Raw genomic sequence first — 25,147 nt, forward strand, 5'->3', positions numbered from 1 at the left:
GTAAATTCAGAATTTAACTATTGCCATGTACTGGCCTCTGCTTGGCCTCGCAGAGCTTTTCTCTCCTATTATGTTGTAAGACAGTACTATATAGCTTCTCATAATATACCCATCACTGATCCCAAGTTTTACGATTCGTTGTACGCCGTATGTTTTGACTACTCACAGATTTTCATTATTCCTAAATTGCCTACATTTTAAAATGAGGTCTGGGGTTGTAAGACAGAATATTCAGGCACTTATCTAGACTGAATCGTAAACTAGATCAATTATTTTTTTTAGAAAGCAGAAAAGAGAACATTATCTACAGAAAGAATTGCACTCGTGGGCTCTTGGCAGCAGTATGTGGATCTCTTGCTTTTATACCTATGAAACTAAATTCAAAAACATATATTAGGTTTGTTCAGCGTTGCACCTTGTTTATAGAGCTTTTTGGTGAAAATTATCTACCCAGATGTTTGATCATCAAGAGGAAGTCGGTTTAAGCACAAATTAACACAGTGCTCAGTTATTAAGTATTTAATTCGCAGCGGTGGGCCATTACAACAAGTTTTGTTTCTCTGTACAATATAGTTAGCTATTGATTAAATAGAGGGTTAACTTATACATTGAAATGTGAGAAGTTGGTAAGTCATAGCCAGGAAAAACAGTAGGAAAATCTCAAATTACTGTAAGTAATAAATAGAAATTATTTTGGGTAGCTCTTAGTGTCTGATGTTGAATATGGCTTTTCTGGTGTTGTTGGTGGAGGAGGCGTTATTAGGCCTATCTCCAATTTGTTCACAAAATGTGCTTGTGTCCACTTGTGAGCAAAGCTGAAGCATGCGGCAGTGTCTCTGAAAGCCCTGGGGCACTGAAGAGGGGCAGCTCAGATGGGTGTCTTAAACTTTTTCGGAACGGGGCCTATGTCTATATCGTGGCCATGACTTGTGCAACGTCACGTTCAAGAGAAAAGACCCTCATAAATTAATAACAAAGTGAAAGTAGGACTAAAATCCAACCAGTTCGCTTGAATGCTGTTGATTTATGACAGCCTCTTCACTCCACGCTGTCGTGAAAGCTTGCTATTTTCAACAGAGTCACAAGACATACAACAATGTGTCTTTGGGGCATACGTTCCCTTTCTGTGTTTTTATTGCCAGTCCAGGCAGCGGTATCATGCTAATAGGGTGCATGGCGCTCCATCGTCCCTGAATCATCAAGGTCCCATGGCTCACTAGATCTTTATGGCGTTTTATATGAGGCTTAGTCAGTGACATTGTTCCCTGGTGGCAGAAACAGAGCGAGACAGATGGCAAAACCCATTCTTCTGTCGGAAAAGCTGAGGTGGAGACGGGAAAATGGAAGGAGAAAGTGTCAATATAAATGTGTACGACGGGGAAACCGGGAAGGACAGAAAATGACAGCATACGGGGGTTAAAAAAGCAGGAAAGTCAGTCTCCTATTTCTCAGTTAGTGTACCCCATTGATTTCAGAGGATCTCTGTTGTGAATAGTTTTTCTTAGCTCGTTTGTCCGAAGGCAGGTGACCTAGCGGTCATATTCTCACCGTCTGTATTTCTTTCTAGCCTTGAAAGCTGAAATTTCCTGCGTGTAAAGATACTGTGCTGTGGTGTGTAAAGGTTGCTCCAGCATCAACCTTTAGTTTTCTAGGGAGTCTGAAGCACTTTCTTCAGAAATTGGAAACACAGTCAGAGACCGCGTTAATAAATGAGATGCGGTATATGTGGCTATAATAAACTCACGCAAATTACATTTGTACTACTTTTTCTGTCATCGTGGAAACCCAAGTCACAAGGCATCAGGTTAGCAAGTACCTCTGTCGCTTCCCTACCCTCAGCCTGCAAATCCCTCTGACAGATGGTGCTTCCCTGCTCTGCAGCGTGCCGTGGATGTGAAGAATCCCACAGTCAGTGCAGCCCCCAGTACTTGCCTTACTCTTCCCCCCTCAGCCTCACCCCGTTACAGTCTTCTCCACTGCTTTCCACTCCATCACTCCCTAGTGTGATTTTGTTTGAGATTCGTTTTTTCATAAAATCATCCAGGAACAGAGCAGTTATATATATATAAGAAAAAAATCCTCAGTGATTCCCTAATATCTCCATCTCAAGTCTCGTCACAGTCTTTTTAATTTGTTTGTGTGCAAGTAATTTTCAGCGGCGGTATTGGAAAGTTTGAGCTGGGGTTCAGTATGTTCTGACAATCAACTGCGAAATCGTGTTGCATTCGCTCTTTCTTGATACATTTTTGTCTCTCAAGAAAGATTTGGCATTTTTGTTTCACTCTGACTCCTTCCCCGCCACCCAGGGCCATACCTGAACAGGCTGGCAGACAGGTTGGGGCTAATCCTTTGTAAGTAATACAAACCTGGAAGTTTGTGAGGAAAGCGACAGCGATTTACAGGGTAAAAATTAAGCATTTTTTACCTCTGTAAAAATTACCCATTTTTTACCTCTAAAATGATACAGAGTAGCTATTCAAATATGTTTTACAGTGTCTCCATCAAAGAACAAGCCTGTCTCACTTGAGTCAGAAAAGCAAAACACTGGAAAAGTATACGAGCATCTGGAAACAGTGCACTGTGCTGGAAAGTCTGGGGCCATCCCAGCTATGGTTTTTGTCTACAGTGTCCACATATGTGATTAGAAAACGACTCCAGTGTTATGAAGTCTAATTTTACTAGGTCTGACAGGCCTTCGTGAATCTTTTTACTTCTCTCCTGATTTCCTTCAATCTGGGTTTTTTATGGAAGTTATTTCTATCTTATTCTTCCACCCTGCCCTTCCACTGACTGCTTTAAAACAAGTCAAGCTTTTCTAGCACATGTGGCTTTCTGCGGCTCAGCTATGCTCCCTGAAATAGTGATTGCTTTACCAGATCAGTTTTCTTGGAAAGACTTCCAAACAATGATCTAATAAACCTGGTATGTTAAAATACTTAAGCATTCAACAAGTGTTTGGCGAGACAGAAGGATGTTCTTGGAGTTAATATCCAAAGAATATAGAACACGTAACGTCTTACTGTGCTTACAGTGCTGTAACTCATTTTATATTTTGCTGCCTGTAGATTTATTTTTTTCCAGTCTTGTTTTTTTTTTCTTCCCTGGTCTGTGATCTTAATTCCTGAGGTGCAAGCATGTACATTGGGCAAAGCCAAAGTGGCTTTCTCTAGCTCTGCGCTCTCTGTGCTTGTTTGGCCAGTGAGAATTTGTGCTAATACATTTGCTTGGACTGGATTCTTAGCTGATTGACTCTGTCATCACCTGATGGCTTTCTGCAGACCTGGGGGATTTGGGGAGGCCAGTCGGAGGGGGGAGCGGCTGTTCAGCAAACCTAAGCTTAGGTCTTCCTCCTCCTTCCCTGAAACGAACTGGTTGTTTCCAAAGTGACTGATAGATAGAGAGGAGGTAATGATCTCAACAAGACATTCTGTAGTTTCATTGAGAGATAATTTTTCTAGGAACAGATGGAGGCCTAAGGAAGACCTAGGGTCTCGGAAAGGACTGGTTTTGTGTCTTTTTTTTCCTGGATTTTGTGTGTGTGTGTACATACACATCTTTACACACACACATATATATATAAAATCTCTTGAAAAAAGGGAGTGAAGTCTTCCTGTCCCTGCTGTGTTGGCTGAGGAGTTGGCCCATTGCCTTAGAAAGCCCCAAATTTTGCTGTCTTTGCCTAGATCTCCTCTTTTTTGTTCCATTTGAAAAGTGTTTTGCCTCTTCTAGCACTCATCCCCAATTTATAGAAAAGTGAGGACCAGCGATGGTGAGCCCGATAAGCAGGGGATGCAGCTGTTTCTCTTGCAAGACTGATTCTTACCTGTTGCTTTGTTCTGCCAAGGGTCCTTGCTTTGCTGGGAAGTTCTTGTATCCCACTGCTCTGCTGCCTCTGATGTCTGATAAGGATTTAAAATTCTTTTTTAAATTGCTGTAGCTGCAGGTGGCTCTAATTATTGACCGTGGCACTGCTGTTCTCTCTCAGTACCAACGTGGAACAATAAAAGACCATCGCTGCCCTGGAGAGCCCTCTGTGTAAGTGGAGGACAAGCGACAACAAGCAGATGTAGAAAGCAGGCCTGGAAAGCCCAGCACAATGGAGAGGTGATCATGAATTTTGGGTTAGGCAATGGTCAAAGCACAGCAGCTACCAAGGCACTTGTCACGAATTCTTCATGCCTGCAGCTGGAAGCAGCTGGCTTGTTGGAGCGGGCTACTATAGGTCTTTATTTGTATGCAATCCATATCCGGGGAAGAGAGCAGGATTGAACACGCAATATCACCAGTAGTAAGACCGCATGGCAGTGGTTACTAGTGTGAGAAAAAAGGGGAAAATGTTTTCTGTGGGTTTGCCAAGCCCAGCAGAGGAGAGGGGACTTGTGTGAAGAGCAGTGTGCTGCGTGAGGGTGGGGAATGGCAAGAATAAGTGGTGCCGTGGTTAGGGGAGTTACCTGTACTTAACATGGGCTTCAGTTACATATTAAATGTACATCATACTCGTTCTTGTTTTAAGCTCATCACAGGAATTGTACCTATTCCGTTTGCATAAATCAAAACAGGCGTTGTGCTGTAAGCAGATTTTGGAAGCAGAGTGAAATATGGTAGTCTAACAAAATACTTGATGACTTTAATTTCTTATAAATAGGTATGGTCCTTAATTGTGTAAGGACCAAAAATTAATGCAACAGTTTTAGTTGGCACACAGTGTCCTGTTTGAAAATGTTCTATTTAATCTATAACGCTTTTTCCAGTGTCTTTGGGATTAAGCAGTGTAGTCAATTTTCAGATACAGTTTTTTAGGATATTAGACTGGACTGTCTGTTTTTCTCCTTCCTGGTGCCCAGAAGTTTTGGAGTTTAAAGACACTGTTGATTTAGACTGCTTGAAGATGTTCTTTTCTGTTCTCCAATATTCACCAGTGTTAACATTCTGCTGGTGTAATACATACCCAACTTAAAACATCATAACAAGATCAAGTGGGTAATAGAGGTTCGAGCTGACTTGATTTCTTCCCAGAAAAATGCACAAGGTAGTGAAATAGAAGCCCAGACAAATAATTAATTATTGACTTTAAAAACAGAAAAGAAGAGACAAGCTACATAAAAATAATTAAGTCCTGCCTCCAGAGAATACTATTTATCTACACATAAAAGAGTAGTGACCTGTGTTTCTCATGAAGAAGACAATGGCAATAATGTTTTTCTACAAAGCTTTAGTTCTGAAACTTTTTCTGCTGAATTACAATAAAAGGTGTAAGTGGAATATTACAGAACACAAAAACAAAGTGGATTTAAATGAACAATAAATTGTCATGATGAATTAGCACTTCCTATCATGTTAAAAATCTACTCTAATAAGTGAAGATTTAAAAAAACAATATTTCCCTTCTCACCCTCCACTCCTGAAGAAATTAAATAACATTGACAATTCAGACACTTGGTAGAGAAAACAACCTGGATGATTAATCTGTTTAGTTCTCTGACTGACATTTACACAGCTAATTGTGTAGTGATGATGCTTCTTTAATAGATCTGAATATTAATGGAAGATTTGGTTAAAGTTGAAAGTTGTTTGTTTAGGAATATCACTGGAGAAATAAGAATGCTTCATCAACTTCAGATTTTCATCACAGGTTTTATGACATATCACGGAACTTAAGTGCTTTTATGACTTGTAAAAAAAATTGCTTCAATATTTGACATTCTGTGCTTCAAGGAATCCTGACTGGCAGTTGATTAGCCTTTTGCTCAAGTCATTATCTTCTTTAGTGAAATTAGTTGGCTAGAAAATTGCATTGTAATTCATCAAGGGTGAAGTAATGTTTCAAAAGCTCTTGAGAGTATGATCCTTTTTATTTAGTATACAATATAAATTATTTTCCTAGCATGCTCTTCTAAAATGTACTATTCATCATATTATAGCAGTTCGTATTAAATTATTGTATTCATTTCAGTCTTTCATTGAAGCTAGGTGATACCTGCGTTAAAATTAGCTCATGAGTAATATTGAAGGATGTGTGTATAAGAAAGAGTTTGGCCTTGAATCGGAAAAACACTGAAACATGCATTTAAAAACTAACCCAAATATGTGGAAAACTCTTCTCTTATCATATTTAATGCAATGCTAGTAGTCAGGTCTTTCTCATTCAGAAGGAAAACTTTCTGCAAAATGTTAATAAATAATGCACAAATGAAATGTTATGGGAAGGTAAGGAAAATATATTTGCAGAAAGACTATCAGTTTTATAAAGTCTGTAGTGTACTGGAAAAAATAAGACGGTATTTTTGATAAATATTCCTCATTACCTAAGTAGAAAGTACGGTGCCTGAAACACATTGCTAATTAGGTGTGTATGGGGGCAGTGTGGTGGAGGTCATCTACTAGAAGCAGTGGGTAGGATTTTCCCTGCCTTGGCTTCAGGGAGCCGACTTGTCTCGTCCTAAATGCTTTCCTGCTCTCCCAGATGACTGCGAGAGCTCACCATCCAGATACCTCTGACATGAAATAAGATGGAGAAACAGCAATGAGGCGATAGGAATGGTGTTATTCTGAAACAGTGGGTTTCTAACCAGTTCTCTTCCAGACATCTGAAATGTCGTATGCAGATAGATCAGGGCTGGTGTCTGGAGATTGTCCTGCCCTGAGCGAGGGGCTGGACTGCAGGACCTCCAGAGGTTTCTTCTCACCAGTGTTTCCGATTGCTGTATAGCGTATTTCAGTTTGCTTCTCTTCTTGCTCTTGGGTTGTGGAGTAGACCCGGTTTTCTCTGGTGTGGTAGCATGCAGTGGAGATCGTTCTCTTTTCCTTTGAGTAATTCTCCTTCAATTTCCATCCATAGCTTAAGGTCACATTAGGCACAGAGAAATACTTTTGACACACTGAGTGTCACCAACTTAATTAACTTCAGATTGTGATACAATTAACAAGGTGCTTTTTTGGTGATGTTTTCCTGTTTTCATAGCATGCGTGGTTTTAGAGGTTTTAAAGCAGCATCTTGACGTTAGAGTTTCTAGATGAATTAAATACATATTTAATTGGAATACAACCACATGTGTACCATATAAAATTAGCTACTGTGCAGTGATTATCCAGTGGAAGTTAATTCCTAGCTTGCTGGTAATCTTTTCCTACACAGAAAGACAGAAAACATTTTATGATCGCATTTAGCGTTCCTCCTGTGAGATGAATGTATGGAAGAAAACATACACATCAGATGAAATAAGAACATTCTTTGTATGTGATTTAATACCAGTTAACTCATTGGACATCCTCTAAGACCTTAATTAAAATGACGTTTTCGTATGTAGCTTTGTTCCAGTATTGACAAACGTGTCTTCCCAAGATCATTTAATGAATCACTTCACTATTGAAAATAATGGCAATCTCTCGTAACTTGTCTCTAACTTCTCTGTGTTTCCTCTCTGTGCTAGAACAGGCTCATTTTTACTTTGTGCCTTTCCATCTTTACTGCACCATTATGTATTGCTACTGTGTGCTATTGTTGCCCAGTATCTGATAGATGAGTAGCAAAAATCATTTGGGCAGAAATGAGTCAATCTAAATTGTATTTACTGTAAATGGTCTGAAAAAAAAAAAGTTTCACAAAGTTACATCCCCAGTTTGAAAGTCAGAGTTTTATGCATCATGTTGCATGTTTTATATCTTTCCTACTTTAATTATTGTTATTATAATAATAAAACAGAGGGGGGTTTGTAATGTGAAAAACTTAAATTCCTAGATCGTTAATGAAACATACCTACGTTACACTCTCTACAAAATATTTGTCAGAAGGAGTAATTAAAATTAATTAATGCTTCTGGTAAAGCAGTAATTGTCCCCTGAAGGTATTGAGCACTGGACTGGAAGATGTTTTTAAGAGCTTCCAACAAAGTAAACAAAACAAATTTCTTTAAAAGAAAGACTACTTTGAAATTCGACCCGTATTATTGCAGCTTACCTCTCGAGTTTATCGATCGCTTATTGCCTTAACAAAAGGAACTCCGCAGTCTCTCCAGGAAACATTACCAGCTACAAGCTATCCCTCTTGGCGGTCATGCTCTGACCACACGATGAAGTATCACACCTCATGCATAAAATATAGGGCGGAGGAATTGGTCATGTCTGTTCCTCCCACCCCCCAGATGTTATATTACGATATGCTTACCAGGAGTAATGTCACAGCCTTTAATTATTTACAAAAGTCATAGTGGCAGCCAGTGTAATGATGATGATACTTTGCGCGTCTATAGTTCTTCTATCTGAGGAATGTAAAGTACTTTACAAACATTAGTTAAGCAAGTGTTATCTTTCCATCACCACTACTAAGTGGCCCTACTGGAATAATCAGGCTGCTATTAACTGGTTTCTCTCCTCTCCGTTCGTATTTAACATGCGAAAATAATTGATGTATTTACTGCGTGTTCTTACTTCCTTATTTTCCCTGTTCCTTTTACTTTGTGCCTTACTCCTTTAGGGCTAGTTTTAAACTATATATAGTTTAATTTTTAAAGAATGTTTATTCTCTAAGTGCACAACTGGAAATAAAAAAAGAAAAATCATTTCGTAGGGAGGTTGTTTTATAAATAGTTTAAGAATTTGTACGACTTCAGTCTCCAAAGTCAGGCTCTCTAAGGCCCTGTCTCAGTGCGTGTTGCAGAGTAGCTAGAGAATGTGGTGCTTTCTTGAATGTTTGTAGAGTTGCCAGAGCACCTTTTAGACAGAGGGGGAAATAGAATTTAAAAAAAAAATTGTTTGGCAGTAGTGATAGGCTAGCGTGTAGGGTTCTAAAGCTTCTTGGCAATATTGTGTAACTCTTCTGTCTAGGAAAAATAGAAAAGTTGCAGACAGCTTTTATCTAACCTGACAGGGTGCAGTAAAATACAGTACTCACAGCTCAGGAGGTGCTATCTTTCCAAATGCTGCCAAAAAAGTTGGTGTGCCACAATATAGTGCTGCTTTATTAAACTCTCTAAACGAGAAAGTGGAATGGGATTTACACATTTCCTGTCTCATTATCCAGAAGTACCTCTGTTCCCTTTCTTAGGGAAAACCACATTCTAACTCTCTTGTAGGATATTCACTTTACGGTCTGAGACCTCGTATCACTCATTTGCATCAAAGGTGTGACACAGCAGAACTTACAGAAAGGGTTTTCTCTTTGGCTTTGCTGATTTTTGTTGATGGGCATTTTGTAAACTTTGGTGTTGACAGGTCAAGAAGTCATCCGAAGGGCAAGGGATATCTTACAGCTACGAGCAGATATGCTTTTCTCCAAGCAGAAAAACAATGCTGATTCTTTGTTAGCATATTTCTAATTTCTTTCCCTGGCAGACTTCAGATTACCATGATAATATCATGGTTGAAAAGACAGAAGGGCGTGGGTCTAGATTGTAACTTCAATTATTTGTCACCATTGCCTGTCGGGAAGAATTTTCAAAATCTGTCCCTCCAGTTTCTGCAGTGTTTCTGAGTCTTCTGAGTTGAAGTAAGGGTGTTTGAAAAGATACAACTTTCTGTTAAGTTCCCATTCTTTAATGTGGTCATTGTGCTTCACAAAGGGTATTTATTGTGTAGCAAAAAAATTGTACAAGGGAAAGTTTATGCCTCAAATTTGTAGTATTTGTCACCATTGCCTGTCGGGAAGAATTTTCAAAATCTGTCCCTCCAGTTTCTGCAGTGTTTCTGAGTCTTCTGAGTTGAAGTAAGGGTGTTTGAAAAGATACAACTTTCTGTTAAGTTCCCATTCTTTAATGTGGTCATTGTGCTTCACAAAGGGTATTTATTGTGTAGCAAAAAAATTGTACAAGGGAAAGTTTATGCCTCAAATTTGTAGTATTTCTTCAGCTTGGTAAAATCGACTAGAAGTATAACAGAAGCTCTGAGGCATAAGGAAAAGAAATCAAATTTCATGTTTTCTAATCGTACACACATTAAATTCCTTTTACAATGATTTTTAAGCTGTACTGTGTTAGGTCAGCTATGTTCCTTGCCTCTTCTGGGGAATCTCTGCATATGTTCCTGAGTGTAATAACATCTATGCTGGGATTTTTGTTTTGTTTTGTTTTGTTTTTTGTTTGTTTGTGGGTTTTTTTGTAGCTTTCCTTTTCAGTTTTATAAAAAATTACATTTACACTCTTGGGAACTGTTAATGGGTTTGATTCAGTAAAGCACTCTTTGTATGAACAGATAACATTTATCATTTTGCTTGATAGCTGTCAATTTATGTGCTAATGTTGAATAATCAAAAGTAAGATAGCAAAAATACATTTGGTTATTTAGCAATGCAATTTGACTGTTTTGTAGTCTTCTAAGAAAGACTATATAACTGTATGTGTGAGAGAGACATTGGCAGCACAGGTATTTAGGAAGAATTTGTTTGTTGGAAAAAGGATATGTTTGACAAAAGCTTAATTGTTGTTTTCCCATACCTGTGCCAAGGACAAGTAGGTGCTGCAGTTAGGATGGTGCTTTTGTGCATTCCCTCAAGTGTCTCAGCATTCTGGAGAGAATGCTCACAAAATCCTCATTTTTGAAGAGACCTTTCAGGTATCCACATGCACCCTCTGCACTGTACCGTGTGGTATTGCATCCAATTTTGGTGCTTTTGAACAATCATGCCTTGTTTTGTACGTTGTAAATCCATTTCTGCTTTGCTTTGGAGCGGGTTTTGTTTTGGTGTGTAGTGAAGCAGTATCTAGACCAGCGTAACTAAATGAAGCGCAAGAATTGGGGAAACAGTAAGTACAACAATCACACCTACTGCAGCAGAAATGGAGCAGAGCCAGGAATACCTAATTGACTGTAGTGATAACTCTGCCCTGTACAGACATCAATTTTGAGTGTGTTTTAGCAATGCTTCAATTTTAACTCTTTCACAAAGCTCAAGACCAGGCTGTGTTTAGAAAGCGCCATTAGAGATTATGCTAGACTGATGGCAACATGGGTGAAGTTTTCATCCGAGTCGAGGACTCTTGCATGGTGCAAGAAGTTGCTCTCCTTATTGTCTGCTGCATCATGGGAACAGTTTATTTTGTTCTTGAGATTAATTTCAGAATGTATCAGTGGAAATGCGAATAGTGACACTGACTGTTGGGTCTTCTGGCCTGTTCTAGCATTTATATTCTACGAAAAGCTTTACATACAAATCTCTACTCTCCTTTCTTCCCCCTACCGCAGTCCCTCTGGCTTGTTTTGCTGTTTTGTTGTTGTTTTTGAAGGGATCAATCCCCGGGTGATATAATTTTACTATTAAAGTACTTCTACATCAGTGTAAGGTTAAGCATACCCTGTATGTAGAAAGAAGTTTTAAGAGGAAGGAAGGGGCTGTTTTGGAGCTATTTTGCAATGATTTTAAATTCCTCACAGGATTCTGAGGGTCCCTGTGGCCAAGGTGACTATCTGGAGTCCTGTAGACAATCAGGCTGGTTGGACTCCTGAATCGCAAAAGACCTATTACGATATACAGCTGGTGCCAAATTTTGGACTAAATCCATTGTGGGGTTGCCGAAGAATGTTTTCTTTTTTTGAGAAATGCTGCTCAAATGTGGCTCTGTGTTTGCAGGGGAGAAGCTTACCTCCTGATCTGTGGGAATTAAAACTTAATTAGGCCAGGTTTCTCCCAGAACCCCTAATAATTGCGTTCTCCTTTAAAACCCTCAGGTTTATGAATAACAGAAGGGAAAGATTAAACATGGCTATCTAAACTTTTTTTCTTTTCACTTTTTTTCCTGTGCTTTCCTGAGGTATCTCGTTGAAGTATCGACAGAACATTATTAGTTTCACAATGATTAACTCTGTGGCATCTAAACAAAGTAAAATTGCTGTCTCTTGGAGCTATTTTATTGCTTTCAAGAAGGCTTGCAACACTAACTCGTCTCATATTTGATAGGGAATCTGCTGAACAGGAGAAAACGTTCAGACTGAATGACTTCTCGGTCAATATTCCACCAATAAGTGCTAGAGGTGGAAGTTCAAACCCTGATGTTCACTGAGTCATTGTGTCAGTCACGTCCGTGATCTTTGCTGTAGTTCATAAATGTTGTGACCACGGGTGCAAACGCTTCACTTACTCATTCACAGATGGGCAGATTGTTGTAGTGAAACCTGGGGCTCCTTGAAGCCCAAGACAGTTTTGTTGGGGATTTCTTATCAAACTGGAAAGGAAATATGTGATAGTATCCATTTGTGCTTTGTCTGTGGCCCGTCCTACATGAGCAGTCTGCAGATTTTGAAACATTCTTACTCTGCTTTCCTGGTGCTCTCTCTTGCCTACTGTTGATTCCCAACACGTTATTTAATCTACTGGTTATTTGCAGACGTGTTTGACAGAGGGTTGCAACTTTCGAAGAAGTGGGTTTCTGCACATTTCTGAAAACTGATGTCCAGAGAGAAGCTAAAGCCTCTCTTAAAGGGGGTGAAATCCAGGGAGACTCAGCCATTATATATTTTGTTGCCATTGTGTTCCCGGCCAGTATTTCAGATTCAGTGTAGCACGTGTGGCTTTTACCTTGCCTCCGGCTTGGAGGCATGGAAGAACTAGACCAGAGATGTGGGGCTTTCTGGAGATACAGGGAGGGTCTAGAAGGTATTGAAAATACTACATTTCAGTTTACTCTCAGTTTCCCTCTCTGCATTTTCCTATTTGGTGTCCGTCTCCTTTGCGAAGTACATAAAATCCTCTAATAAAACAGCTGTGTAAAGCCTTGAGGAGTTGTTTTGATGTGATAAAAACTCTTGCATTCAAATTATGTCTGGTCTGGAAAACATTGCTCAATGAGATTTCTATTCAAAACAAATATTCTTGTAATATCTGTATCTGTGCTGACATGCACATAAGGCATTAATGGAGAAGGAACAATATATTAGTACTTGACGAAAAAGAATCCTATTAATTTTAAATTAAAAAAATCAAGCAGGAAGTGTAGTTCAATGGAGAACACTGCCTTTGAGAAGGTCGTAGATGTCACTCTCACCCTTTTACGACAGTCAGGCCAGTAATCAACTATATCCCACTGGATTTTATACAATAATATTTTTTAAAATGGTTTTGTTGGGTTGTTTATATAAACACTTTCAACGGGCAACTAGATTTATTCAGGCAAAACAATACTTAGACTCCAGGCATTGCATGCCAGTGTGAACTACTGAAAATCATATTGTGCAATAGGTCAATAGATCAGGAAGTTGCCTGTCTAATTAGAAGAGGTAGTTATAAAAAACTGGTACTTGTTGAAAAGGAAGAGCGAAATTAAGAAAAGTAATGTAGACATGGGGAAAGAGCTCCAGTTCTCTGCCGAAAGCTGTGTTGAAAGTCAGCCCTTTCTGTTTTGAATCACCCTATGTTATGCATTGAGAGATTTGAGGGTTTAGATTGTCCCTCATTAAGGATCTTTGCGCTCATCCCTCTGCCTGCAGTGCCTGCCCATGTTACGCATACCTCACTCTGCAGATAACAAATAATAGTCTGGCCTCCACAAATGGAGGTCTGACGGGAGTATTCAGATCTGGTTTGCATTTGCTGTCAGCTTAGACCTTTCATCCTCCTTAATACTTTAGCTACACCTATTTTTTGTGGTTCTTGCTATCACCACAAATAGGTGCCTGGCCAAACTGAATAGGTGTCGTCTTGGGACTGTTTTTGAGCGAGCCTTTTGTGCCAATTATTGTTTAGCTTTCGTTCTTCCATCTTAATAATTGAAAAACATTTATTTTCAATAACATGTAGGTGTTGGGTGTTGCTTTACCCTGGAGCATAAACATAATTATTAAAAATAATAACAATAAAAAGATTTTAGATGGTAGAACAGCTTCTCACCATTTTCTGTAGCTTTTCTTCATTTCAGAAGGGTGGAAGACAGATCTGTTTCAGCCGTGCTTTTCTTTTGTAAAGGAAAATTGAGCAGGGGGTGGGACTGCATAAGCTCCAGGGTCCGATCTAGCCTAAGTTATTCTCTGATTCTATGAAAGGATATTTGCTGAAAATAAAATACACTGATGCTATTAAAGCTAGTAAATCTAAGATGTCTATTTATTGGCATGAATAGCATCATCTTTCCACAGGACCGTGACGAGTTTATCTTTACAGTGTGATGCTGGTAATACTGAAACACGTGAAATATTTATGGTGTGGGATTGTAAGTTAACCATGCGTCTTCTGGAGACTGTCTTATGAAGTGTTTCACCAGCGTATTCACACGTTCTGCTTATTCAGTTTGAGCTGAGACGTGTATTTCACAAGTACTTAGCTGTGTAAACTGTTATGTATAATATCGTGAAGGGAGGGAGGATTACTTTTCTCAATCACCTTACCATGAGAAGTTACTAGAACCATGGCATTAGATTATTTGTGTAAGTCGTCTCGATGCTGTGAAAGAGGTTCTCCATCATTCCCTCAGTCTTGTTGCTTCCCGACGCTTCATCCTTAACATCACCACTGCAAGCAGAACGTATTACTCATTCTAAGACAAGGCTTGTTTATGCTTGTACCCTAGGGTGACTGCTGCATGTTTTTGTTCTGCCATTGCTCAGTTGTTTGTTAGTGCCTGTTTACAACTAAAACCTTAAGGGGTGAATATCCTATCCTGCTGACTTCTGTGTGTGGCTGGTGCAGAGTTTGGGTTTGATGTGAATTGTTACTTTGATCTTTTGGACTTTGATTCGTACAGGTTGTTAGGGCTCAGTAACAAAACTGCTGTCCTCTTATAATGCGGAAGTTTGTTCTACTTAGGTGTGAGAATGGGGGCTTTTCCCCTTTATTTGCAGGTACACAAACTCAGGCATTGCTAAAAATCCTGAAAAAATCCAATAAATTTCAACTGAAAACAATACTTAAAGGGTGCGTCTGCCTTGTTTATAGTTGGGGCCTAGCATGTGCTTTTGAAGGAAATCCCCTGACTCTCTTCACTGCTTTGGTATTTAGCATTATCAAGTATCTCGCAGCACATGAGCTAGGTTTCTTTCAGGTAAAGCTAGACTGGAGGATGTCTCTCTAATGCATTCCATCAGAAAACTGATAATCAGTCCATGGACCAGAGAAGAACTAACCCAAAATAAATATCAATAAAAACCAAACCAACCAAACAAAACCCCTTCCTACCACCAAAAAAACCCCCTGAAACGTGTATAGTAGTTATACTACAGGTTCTCAATACCAGTTGTTTTACTTAACAGATGTGCTCTTATTGTTCCTCTGTATTTGCTAATGAAGATGTACCCAAAGTGCTAAATTTTCATAGAAAAATGTAGATGGGGCTTATTATACCCTGGGGATAGATAGCAGTTCACAATGCCTCTCCGAGCTTCCTTGCCAAATTCACTGTAGTTTCTTCTCATAATCCTGTTACGACTTTCTATTCGCAGGCCTTTGAATAATATGAAAGTAGGCAGGCAAAGCTATATTTGAAAGTACGCTTTCTGACAGCGGGTAGAAATATTAAGAATTATGTTGAAATTTATTCTGCATTTGACACCATTGGCATAAGCTGTTGGTTTGTTGTTTGTTGGTGTTTTTTGTTTTTTTTTTAAATATGGGTAAAGCTTCTCTTCTGTAAATATTTCCAGAAAGGATGCTGATTTGGAAGTGGAATTTAGGCCCCAGATCCGTCACTGATACAGTCTTTGGAGCTTCAGTATCTTCAGCCAGCATTACATGTCCTCTCACTTTATTGTTTGGCATGTTAGAATGATTACTTCTTTCTAATGATATCAGGCTTCATTTTAGGTATGAACTACGTATGGTTAAAAAAACCAGTAAATGTAATGAGTCCGGCTTAAAGCTTCTGACGTAACTTTTCAGAAACAGATGAACTTTCTGTTATTTTTCTTTCTCTCAGAGCTTTTTAAACTGGAACTTTCCATCCTTTTTGTACCATGCTAGAAATATACTCCACCCCCACCTCCACCCCTCTTCCAATGAGAGCTGGAAAGGAAAATCTGGAGCCTTAAGTATAATACCAAATATCATAGGATATATATTGTTCAATCTTTTTACTTATGATCATATGTGTTTTCTTTAAAAACTGTATTTTTATCTATTGACATATGCACATTTGAATATGTTTACTGCAACATTTATGGGGTAATGTTGAGCTGCTTTTTCCTTTTAAAGTCACGTCTCGGTGCTCTTGTATTATTTCGTTAATACTGCTCAAACTGCAGAGAACTTGAGACGCTTTGGGTAAATTATTGTTCAGAATTAGCTCTTAAAAATTCAGTTAATACATTATGTATCTGTGGAACACTGCTATGGAATTGATGCTGTTTACTTGTTAATTACTGTAGACTGCATCTCACAGTGTTGGCACTGTGGCTTGTTTGTTACATGTGATGATCACTTTATAAATGTCAATAAAATCAAGACAAAAACCTCTAGTACAACTGGAAGTAACAACTCAGTATTTTTCTCATTAGTTTTGGCAGCAAAGTAGTCTTACAAAGCAGTATGCAATAAAACACCAGCCAACTGAGTCCCACACTGTGGCTATAATTACATATTTTTGCTTGCTAATCAGTAGAATTTTTCTGTGTACACTATTATACTTTAATGGTTCTGTTGCAACACCAAATTTACTACAATGTTCTCTTGAAGAAAATGGCACATAATGATTTTGTATTTACTACAAGAAGATATTAAACTAAATAATACATAATGATGCTGCACAGATTAACCAGCTTTTTAGTTCTTCTGTTCCTTATCTCTCTTTTAATAGTGTTTTAGGACAAACATAAAGTTATTTGGAAGGGAATTACCAGAATTACCGAACTGGTAAATATAGCTATCTGAGTGGGATGTCTTGTTTCTTACTCGAAAACTATTAGATTGTAATTTTAGGCTGTGCTTAGTACTTTAATTTCACTTCCCACAACTCACAGAGCATAAGGAGAGTTGCAGCCAGCTCAGATAAGTAATAAGTTCATTAATTACAGGCTTACCTTTCTTGTAGGTTAAAAAAGCTTGTGTGGGACTTGATTAAACAGGCCGTTGGGGTATGGCCCTGTGGAGGGCTGGATGGTGAACAGCTCGGAGAAGTTCTCCCTGCAACCTTTGGGTTCTGAGTCTTCCAATAACTCTAAAGATCACTTGCTGTTATCCGGCTTTGTGTCCTTCTCCTTTTTAAAATTTTTATCCAAAGTGATTATGCTGCAAAAAACCCCCCAAGTACAGCGGGCAATGTCGAAGGCATTTTTTATGTAACGCTCTTTCCATTATCTTGTTTTATCTTCTGACCTTAAATAAATAAATAAATAAACGCTCAAGAGGTTTTATTCCTTTTCTTTTTGTCCATGGTTATGCAGTCACTTAAATTCCACTTGATCATTATGAATATATTTGACAATCTTAGGTCAGTATAATGCTCTTCTATTTACCTTGGAAAGAGAACTTCACTGTCAGAGGCAATCTGTCCAGGAGTGGAAAAGGAAGGTAGGATCTGATGATGGCAGCTTACTGCATATACAGTTAATACCCTTTACTCCATATACAGTTAATTATGTGTGAAGGTTGTGCTGATACCTCTAATATTTTTATAGTTTTGTCAGATTCTGCAGTGCAGTCTGACATATTAGGGTAAATACTTTTTGTCTCTATTTGGTTTGCAGTATGAGTCTGTAGCAGGAAATGATGCTGGTTTTATAGGGGAAATCGTACTTGGCGTATGTGATATTTTGTGCGTGCTGCTGGAAAACATTTGGCGTTTCAACATTGCTGAATGTTGATTGTGTCCTAGATCTTTTAAGTTATCTTTTGGCAAGCATTTGTCTTAGCTGCGTTGCACGTATGATTTGTCACAGCCTCTCAACAAAAGAAAAGAATATTTGAGACTTTTTATGGGTAATTAGTTCTCAGGCTTATGTTAAAACACTTTCTGAAAGAACCATGTTCATACATCATTTTCCAGTTAATCTAGTGTTTACCTTTTTCTTCCCTTGTATTTATTCCATTTGAATACATTGTTATGTGTTCAATTGGATTTACCTATTGCAATGCAATTTTTGTATAATTAATACTGTTAATTAATCTGGCTTGAAACAGCACTCCAAATTGAGAGGATGTTTCTGTGATTGCAGGCTGAGAAGTATCTCAACCAAGTTTTCTCCCTTCAGTGGTTCACGATAAAAGTAAATTAGCACAAGTGAAAATGGTCCAGGAAATAAGAAAACCAGCCGCTACTCAGTAATTAATTCCTACTATTCCTATCGCCTGTTAAGCCTTACTGCAAGCAAGAGAACATCTCCTTGTTGATACTTAGTCTTATTCCTTTTGTATCTTCCAGCTGCTGCCCTAATTCAGAGTTCCTCCAATCCCTGTGCTTTTCTATGTCCCTTTTGAAGTATGCGCAGAACTGGACATACTTTGCTTCTGTAACTAACCTTTCTTCTGTGACTTTCTTCATCTTCTCTCTCTCATAGATAATGCATCACTTAAACCTGCATGACGATTCAGTGCTGTCGCATAGTCAAGCTGAACCCGTATGGGTTAGAGAGGAAGGGAGGAGATGACACTTGAAAACTAACAAATTGCTTATAAAATGTGTTTAGGGTGTAATATTTGCAGTCATAAGTCACAAAAGCTTTTTCTTGGCAGACCTGCCCATGTTTTGCAAGATTTTTCAGGGAAGTGGAGCTATTCGCCTTGCATCATACATCTCCTTCATCTGGCTCAGGCTCAGTGTCTTCTCCCAAGTGTTCTCAAAAGCTTTAATGTATACTTTTATTCTAGCAGTGATGTATAGTGTTCTGGTGATTGGTGCTCCCTATAGCTAAAGAGAAACATCACATTCTCCCATGTCTGGTTTGGTTATATTTAGTTAGACGTCGTATTTTGCTACAGAAGCCTTCAGGCTTCAAATCCACAAAGACCCATGTGGGAATGCCTTTGCTTCCATGTTCTCTGAGAAGAGAAGATCTTAGATCACATCCGCTTGCATTTCAGTGGGGAAAAATTGGTTAACTTTCAACATTTTTTTAAAATTTATTTTTAATATACCTTTAACACTCTTAGAAATGACATGCCAACAGCCTGTTGGCCTGTGAGGATGCACCACAGTTCTAAGGCTCCCTTTTACACAGTCATTTTACAATTATTACTTGGTACCCTGCTCTGTCTAAATCCTTGACCTGTGCCTGACAACTGCTAGCTGATCATAGTGAATAAATATGTATAATCACTGTGTGATGACTGCTTAATAACTGTACTCCAAATATGCAAATACCTGTTCTGGCTTAATACCATTCATCTGTCGTGACTGGCCCCTGCACTTAGTATTTTTGAAACGTTTTCAAGTAACGGAGCACGCCATTGCAGTCTCCTGGCTTTTCATGCGGAGCCCTAAAGTGCTGAAACCTACAGAGGAGGAGAAGATGTATTACCAAAAAACGCAAGAAAAATTGTTATTGAACAACAGAGAGGAAGTTCTTGTCTGTGTGTGTTGTAAATGGGGAAAAAACCCAAGCAAACAACTTCCTTACAAACTTTGAAGTAGTTTTTCTATTTTCGTTCTCTTTTTCTAGGTTAGCAGCATGCTTTTACTCAGAATAATCTGCAGTATTTATTTCCTTGCTAATGGTGCTGTCCACATTACACAGAGGACTACATAAAATTGGCAGATAGAAATCCAAATGCTTGTATGAGTCTGGGATGCTCTCACAGAGTGCTCACAAAAAAAAAACCCAAGGAAAAAGCATGTCCAGGGTGATACAGAAGAGACATTTTGCTCAGGCTTGTGAGTTGCCATTGGAAGAGTATTCTGTGGAAGCACTGGTAATTTATTTCTCTGATCTTGACCTCTTCTTTTAAGCCCATTCAGGCATGTTTTTTATTGGTTTAGATACATTTCTTTGCTGCTTCTCAGAGTTTAACTTAATGTTTCCAAACAGTGCAGGAGGAAAAGTGGGCTCTGTAGTTCTGTGCACTAGACAGAGATTGATATGAAGGTAGTAGCCTAACGTCATCAATAGCTTAATAGCCATTGTGGCAAAAGAGAGTTTCAGTGAGATTTCAGAAACAATAATGTGGATATTTACCGTGAGTTTCTCCTGTGCTTGAGGGAGAAAGCACAAAGGTGCTTGTTTAAAAAAAAGAAGTGAGGAGCTGAAAGCTGGCAGCTTGGTCCAGGTGAAGGTGGGAATTGACTTTTCTGTGTGGAATTAGAAATAAGTGTTAAGCAGAGCCTAATTTGCAAAGGGCTGTGAAAGTGGGAAAAAACAAGTTCTGGTGTCATCTTCCTAAACATTTACATCATTTAAGTTTAAGGTGGTGGAAAACCTGAAATGGTAGGTTAAAGCTTAACTAATAGAATTTTATTTGTATCCCTAAACTGGGTAGTGCAGAGAGTGTGACTAACCCTCCCCATTTCCTGCCTTTTCAGAGGGACACGGCTGTAAATTTTTTCACGTGGTCTTAATGTGTTCCACACACTTTTTATTTTTTTAGTAGGTGTAGGAAGAGGCTATGATGCATGAAGCTGGACTTCAGAGTCGTTTTCTTGATGAAGAAGAAGAGTCCTGTAATAATAGCACAGTAACATGAATGGGAGTCCAGGACAAAGTAGGCATCCTAGCAATGAACTATAGTTAAGACTTTTTGTCCTTCCAATCTGTGCAGTATCCAGCTGGAAATGAGGACCTGTGACTGCCCAGGCGGCTGAGGAAAGGATTCTGGAGTCACCAAACCCATTTCTATCAGAGTGATACCACATTAAAAAAACTTGCAGCTTCTTAATAGTCAGTTTGGGACGCTGGGAGAGCAAGTTGAGATAAACACGAGCCGAGTTTGATTCAACAGCGTAGAATAGCCTGAAATTTCACCAGACTTCAGTTTATGGCTTCACTTTGCAATAAACAACAACATGCATTTTTTCTGCTTGCTGCAGTGAGGTATTTAAGGCTTAGCTGTCTCATTTCCATCTGTAGGGGAGTGTGGTGTGTCAGGTGTCTCAACACTAACACAATTAAAAGGAAGTGAACGGTTCCTTCACACATGCCTTAATGTCAGCATTTTGGACTGGGAAAAACTGGGAAAACACTCTTGGAGCCTTTCCTAGTTCTTTTTTTCCTGCCAAAAGTGTGACATTCAGACAGGTTTATCAGACCCATGTTTCTCTGAGTCCTTATGCTGCTTGAGTGGGCTGACAAATGTGTGAATCCTATTGACATTATAACTCTACAAAATCAGAGTGGAGCACTCGGAGACTAAGAAAGTTGATGTCCTAAGTGTGAGATAAAACAAACGCTTTCTTTATTGCTTAGTTCTTTATGGAAGTAATTTACCAATCATCATAGCTAACGTGACACAGCAACTTTTACTTGGCTTTTCATAAATTTTTAATATGAGTTTCTGATATCCCAAGATATTTGATTAAAATAAAAAAATCTGCCAAAATTTGTGAGTTTACTATTGTTTTGTGTTTTTGTCAAAGTGAGAATGATTGGTTGTGTGCAATAAATGTAAAACACTTTAGAACTGTAGAACTTTTAACAGGTCCGTGGGTAAGTGAGCTTTATTTTGAATCATGGTTGACTTCTTTATTTCCATATGTCTTTTAGCCAGTTTATAGCACGGGCATTGATTATGTTGGATCTTTCAGCTGCTTTCGTTATGCTGGAATGTGAACAGCGTCCAGATTAAGGGCAGCCTTCTCTTAACCAGTTGGTTTTAAAATTTAATTTCCAACACTTTTCACCATAGCAGGCAGTAACTGGTGGTTTTTAATGCTAACTTTGGAGGATTTTAGCTAAACAATATTCTAAGATACAAGTTTCCCATGTGTGGCTTTACAATAAGGCTTACATGTGCCATTGTTATGAATAGGTTTGTTCCTTGCAGGTTGTACTGGAATAATGGTTTTATTACATCTTACTACTTTTCATTAAATTCATCCTGCAACATGGGTTAGTGGTTGGAGCTGGGAGGAGCCAGAATTTTTATTCTGGCTGCAATGGGGCCCCTCGTACAATCTCAAAATGTTGATTCTTAAATAAGGATAGGCACTATACGGAGAATGTGGATTGACACATTAGGTAATCAGTAGCTTAAGCATCAAGGCTTTAAACTCTCATTTTTGTCTTGATTTAACTGAGGTGTAGGCACTAAGAGTTTCTGAAAATAAGAATATTTAAGGAACTATAAATTTAGATTGTCTGTGATGAAACGTGAACCTAATTCAGTGAAACAGCCATCTCAAAATTAATAGTTCATCTGTGCTTTTTGTTTTTAAAATGGAGAGTTTTAAGGCTAAATCAGATTGTGCTTTTAAACTCTTTGAGATCTTGGCCCGAAAGTACTGTATAAATGCTAAGCATTTAAAATTAATTATGTTGGAGGCCTATAAACCAGTGCATTGATTAAAAATCTTCAGTTCATTAAACTTCCCAATGGCAGAGGCCATCTCAGTAATATAAACTGCCGTTTCCAGCAGCGGCGGCCGACTGGCATCTGTGTTGTAGTCTTTTTAAGATCCCCACCTTTGTTCATTAGATGAGCAGCTGTTGTCTCTTGCTGGGCAGGATTTATTTCCCTTTGACATCGGTCTCAGAGGTGCAGTTGCAACTTTGGCAGCACTTGATTCCAATGAACTTCCCGGAGGTACTTTACCCGTTTGGCAGAACGAGGTTGCTTTTGGTTGGGAGTCGGTTTTTGGAGGGGGGGTGGAGGGTGGGTCTGGGGGTGTTTGGTTGCGGTTTTTCCCTTTTTTTCCGGTTTCCACACGCATCCTTGCAATGGGCATTTTTGAAAGGTCCCACAAGGATTGAGGGAATGTATACCAGAGGTGTGCTACAGTCTGGGCAAACCAGCTTCCTCTTGTGTGTCCCTCGCAATATGTCCAACAGAATGACATTTTGCTGGTTTTATTCACTCCTGGCGTTTGCCATGTGGAAGAACAGTACCACTTCATAGATAAATCAGGCACAGTTAACTTTCTTAAATAAGTATATCTCCTGAATTTCCTAGTGAACACGAGAAATGAAAATCTGGAAAAGAATAGGAATTACCATGGAAAAAGAATATATAGATTCTTGAAATATAACATGAGAAATCTGCATATGTTGTTTACCTTGTAACTTCAATTTATCCAGACTTGCACACAAGGTCACCAGAGAACTTTGGACCTTATTTTTCTCAGAGGAATTTATATTTTTTTGCTGTGGTGTTTGATTACCTTACCCTTTTTTATTACCATCTGCACTGCAAGGCTAGTTTTGCTGAGGTTTTTTGTTGTTTTTTTTTTTTAAGCAGCATCCCATGATACCCTTAATTCTGTGTTTCCTGTGCTTTTGCTTCATTTGCAATTTTAAGAGATTTTCTATAAGAAATAGATTTATTCTATATTGTACACAAGTAAATTAGCTAGTTTTTACTATATAACTTTAACCCTTCGATTCTGGATAACAAATACAGTTGCTTTACAATAAATCAAATATGAAAGGATTTAACCTTTTAGCATCCTTTGGTGTGCAGTGTCGTCCAAGATTTCCCTATTTTTGTTTATCACATTGTTTTAGTAGATTTAGTCATTTTGTCTAGGAGTTTCATTTTGATACTTGATTTTGTCCATGTATTTTAAGCAATTATTTTCAGGTGACTTCTCTGTGCAACCAATACCATTGACTGCAGTAGCTATGAAAAGAGTTTTTCTTCATTAACGGCTTCTGCTGAATTGTTGGGAGAACAAAGCGCTGTCCCAAGTGGCTCCTAAAACTTATGGATGCACGCAATGAGATTGCTAATATTATTTTTAATGAAATAATGTTGGAGTAGTACTTTTCATAGCTTTATGCAAGCATGAACAACTTGAACTCTAGAGCTAAATCTCAAGCTCCTTGAGCCGTTCTTCAGCCCTCAAAATACAGTTCATGTATGCAGGTCTTCAAAACAAAGAAACCTCTCTCGTGTGCTCATCCAGCCAAGTCGTGGTGACTTGGTGGACCCCATTTGTATGGGTTCTCCACACATGAGAGTGCAGTGAATAAGGGGATCACATTTCAAAAGACAAGTCGACCTGTTAAAGTCTTTGCAGTCATCTGAAAGCAAAAGTGTTGTGTGCGTTTTCAAAGTATTTTATTTTACCTCAAGGTTAGGTTTTGGGGAACATCAGGCAGCCTGGTAGCCTGCTTGTTGGGAGGGGAAGAGAAGAGGGGCCATGCTGTGGGGTTTTGGTCACCCTAGGCAGGACTTATGTAGCATTAAGGCTGTCAAAAATCCTTAGAAATATCTTGGTTTATGTGCATGAAACTCGAATTTCGAGGAGCACAGTATCAATAAGGGTGGTTAGCAGCCCTGTCTTTACTATCTTCAAATGTTACCAGTACGTATAAATGCCAATTAATCATCGTGCAGACCGGAGATGGGATTTCATGTCAGTTATGACTGATAGTTTTGTCTGTGGGATTTTCCCACGTCTTTCCCGTAGCTGTGAACTGGCATACCACTTGTGTATGTACAATGACCCAAAGTGTATATATATGTGATTTGCATAAACCTGGACAGGAAGGCAGCTTGTAGAAAAGAAGGCATACAGTGAAGCAGAGCGATAGCTTCGAAGTAAAATGACATTTTTCATTGGTTGTACAAAACAGTGATAATGCATAATTCCTTATCACTGTCACATGACGCAAGTCAGATTTGACCATCAGGGCCTGGGTTTTTCAGCCAGTTGCACAAAGAAATTCCAGGGAAGGAACAGTGGGATATGGTTTAACGTTTTCCAAACCTGTTTTGAAAAATGCAGATGAGCATCTATATATCAAACTGACGATACAGATGAAGTATCTGAAACCAATGTATCAAAGATTCTTCACTTTCCTATAAAAGTAATTTGGCAGCATGCCATTATTATCATGTAAATCTCTTCCTCCTTACTACACAATAACAATATATCTTTGGCCATCATTTTTCCCTCCTGAGGTTGTTGCTGTTATCTGTAATTTCCACAAAGTTTCCATGTTAACAATGGTTACTTCTCTGTACGCTTACATTACTAGTCAGTGCACACTCCCAGAAAACAAAATGCCTCACGCAAATGTTTTGTGCATGCCCGTTCCATGTTTTTTTTGCATTAATACAGCTAAGACATGTTTTAGCAGAGGCTGAAGTATCACATTTAGATTTGCGAATCTACTCTACCTTTGCCAATTTTTTTTCTTTATGTTATGC

The 25,147-nt window shown here is 38.7% G+C and overlaps 1 protein-coding gene across 1 annotated transcript in view; it reads left to right on the plus strand.

The window, feature by feature from the left end:
* The window catches only part of MACROD2 (MACRO domain containing 2), an 886,475-nt gene that overhangs the window by 243,044 nt on the left and 618,284 nt on the right, over nt 1-25,147 (plus strand). The gene's annotated exons all lie outside the window — the stretch shown is intronic.

The sequence above is a fragment of the Charadrius vociferus genome, unplaced genomic scaffold, assembly GCF_000708025.1.
Source record: "Charadrius vociferus isolate BGI_N301 unplaced genomic scaffold, ASM70802v2 scaffold112, whole genome shotgun sequence".
Classification (NCBI taxonomy): Eukaryota; Metazoa; Chordata; class Aves; order Charadriiformes; family Charadriidae; genus Charadrius; species Charadrius vociferus.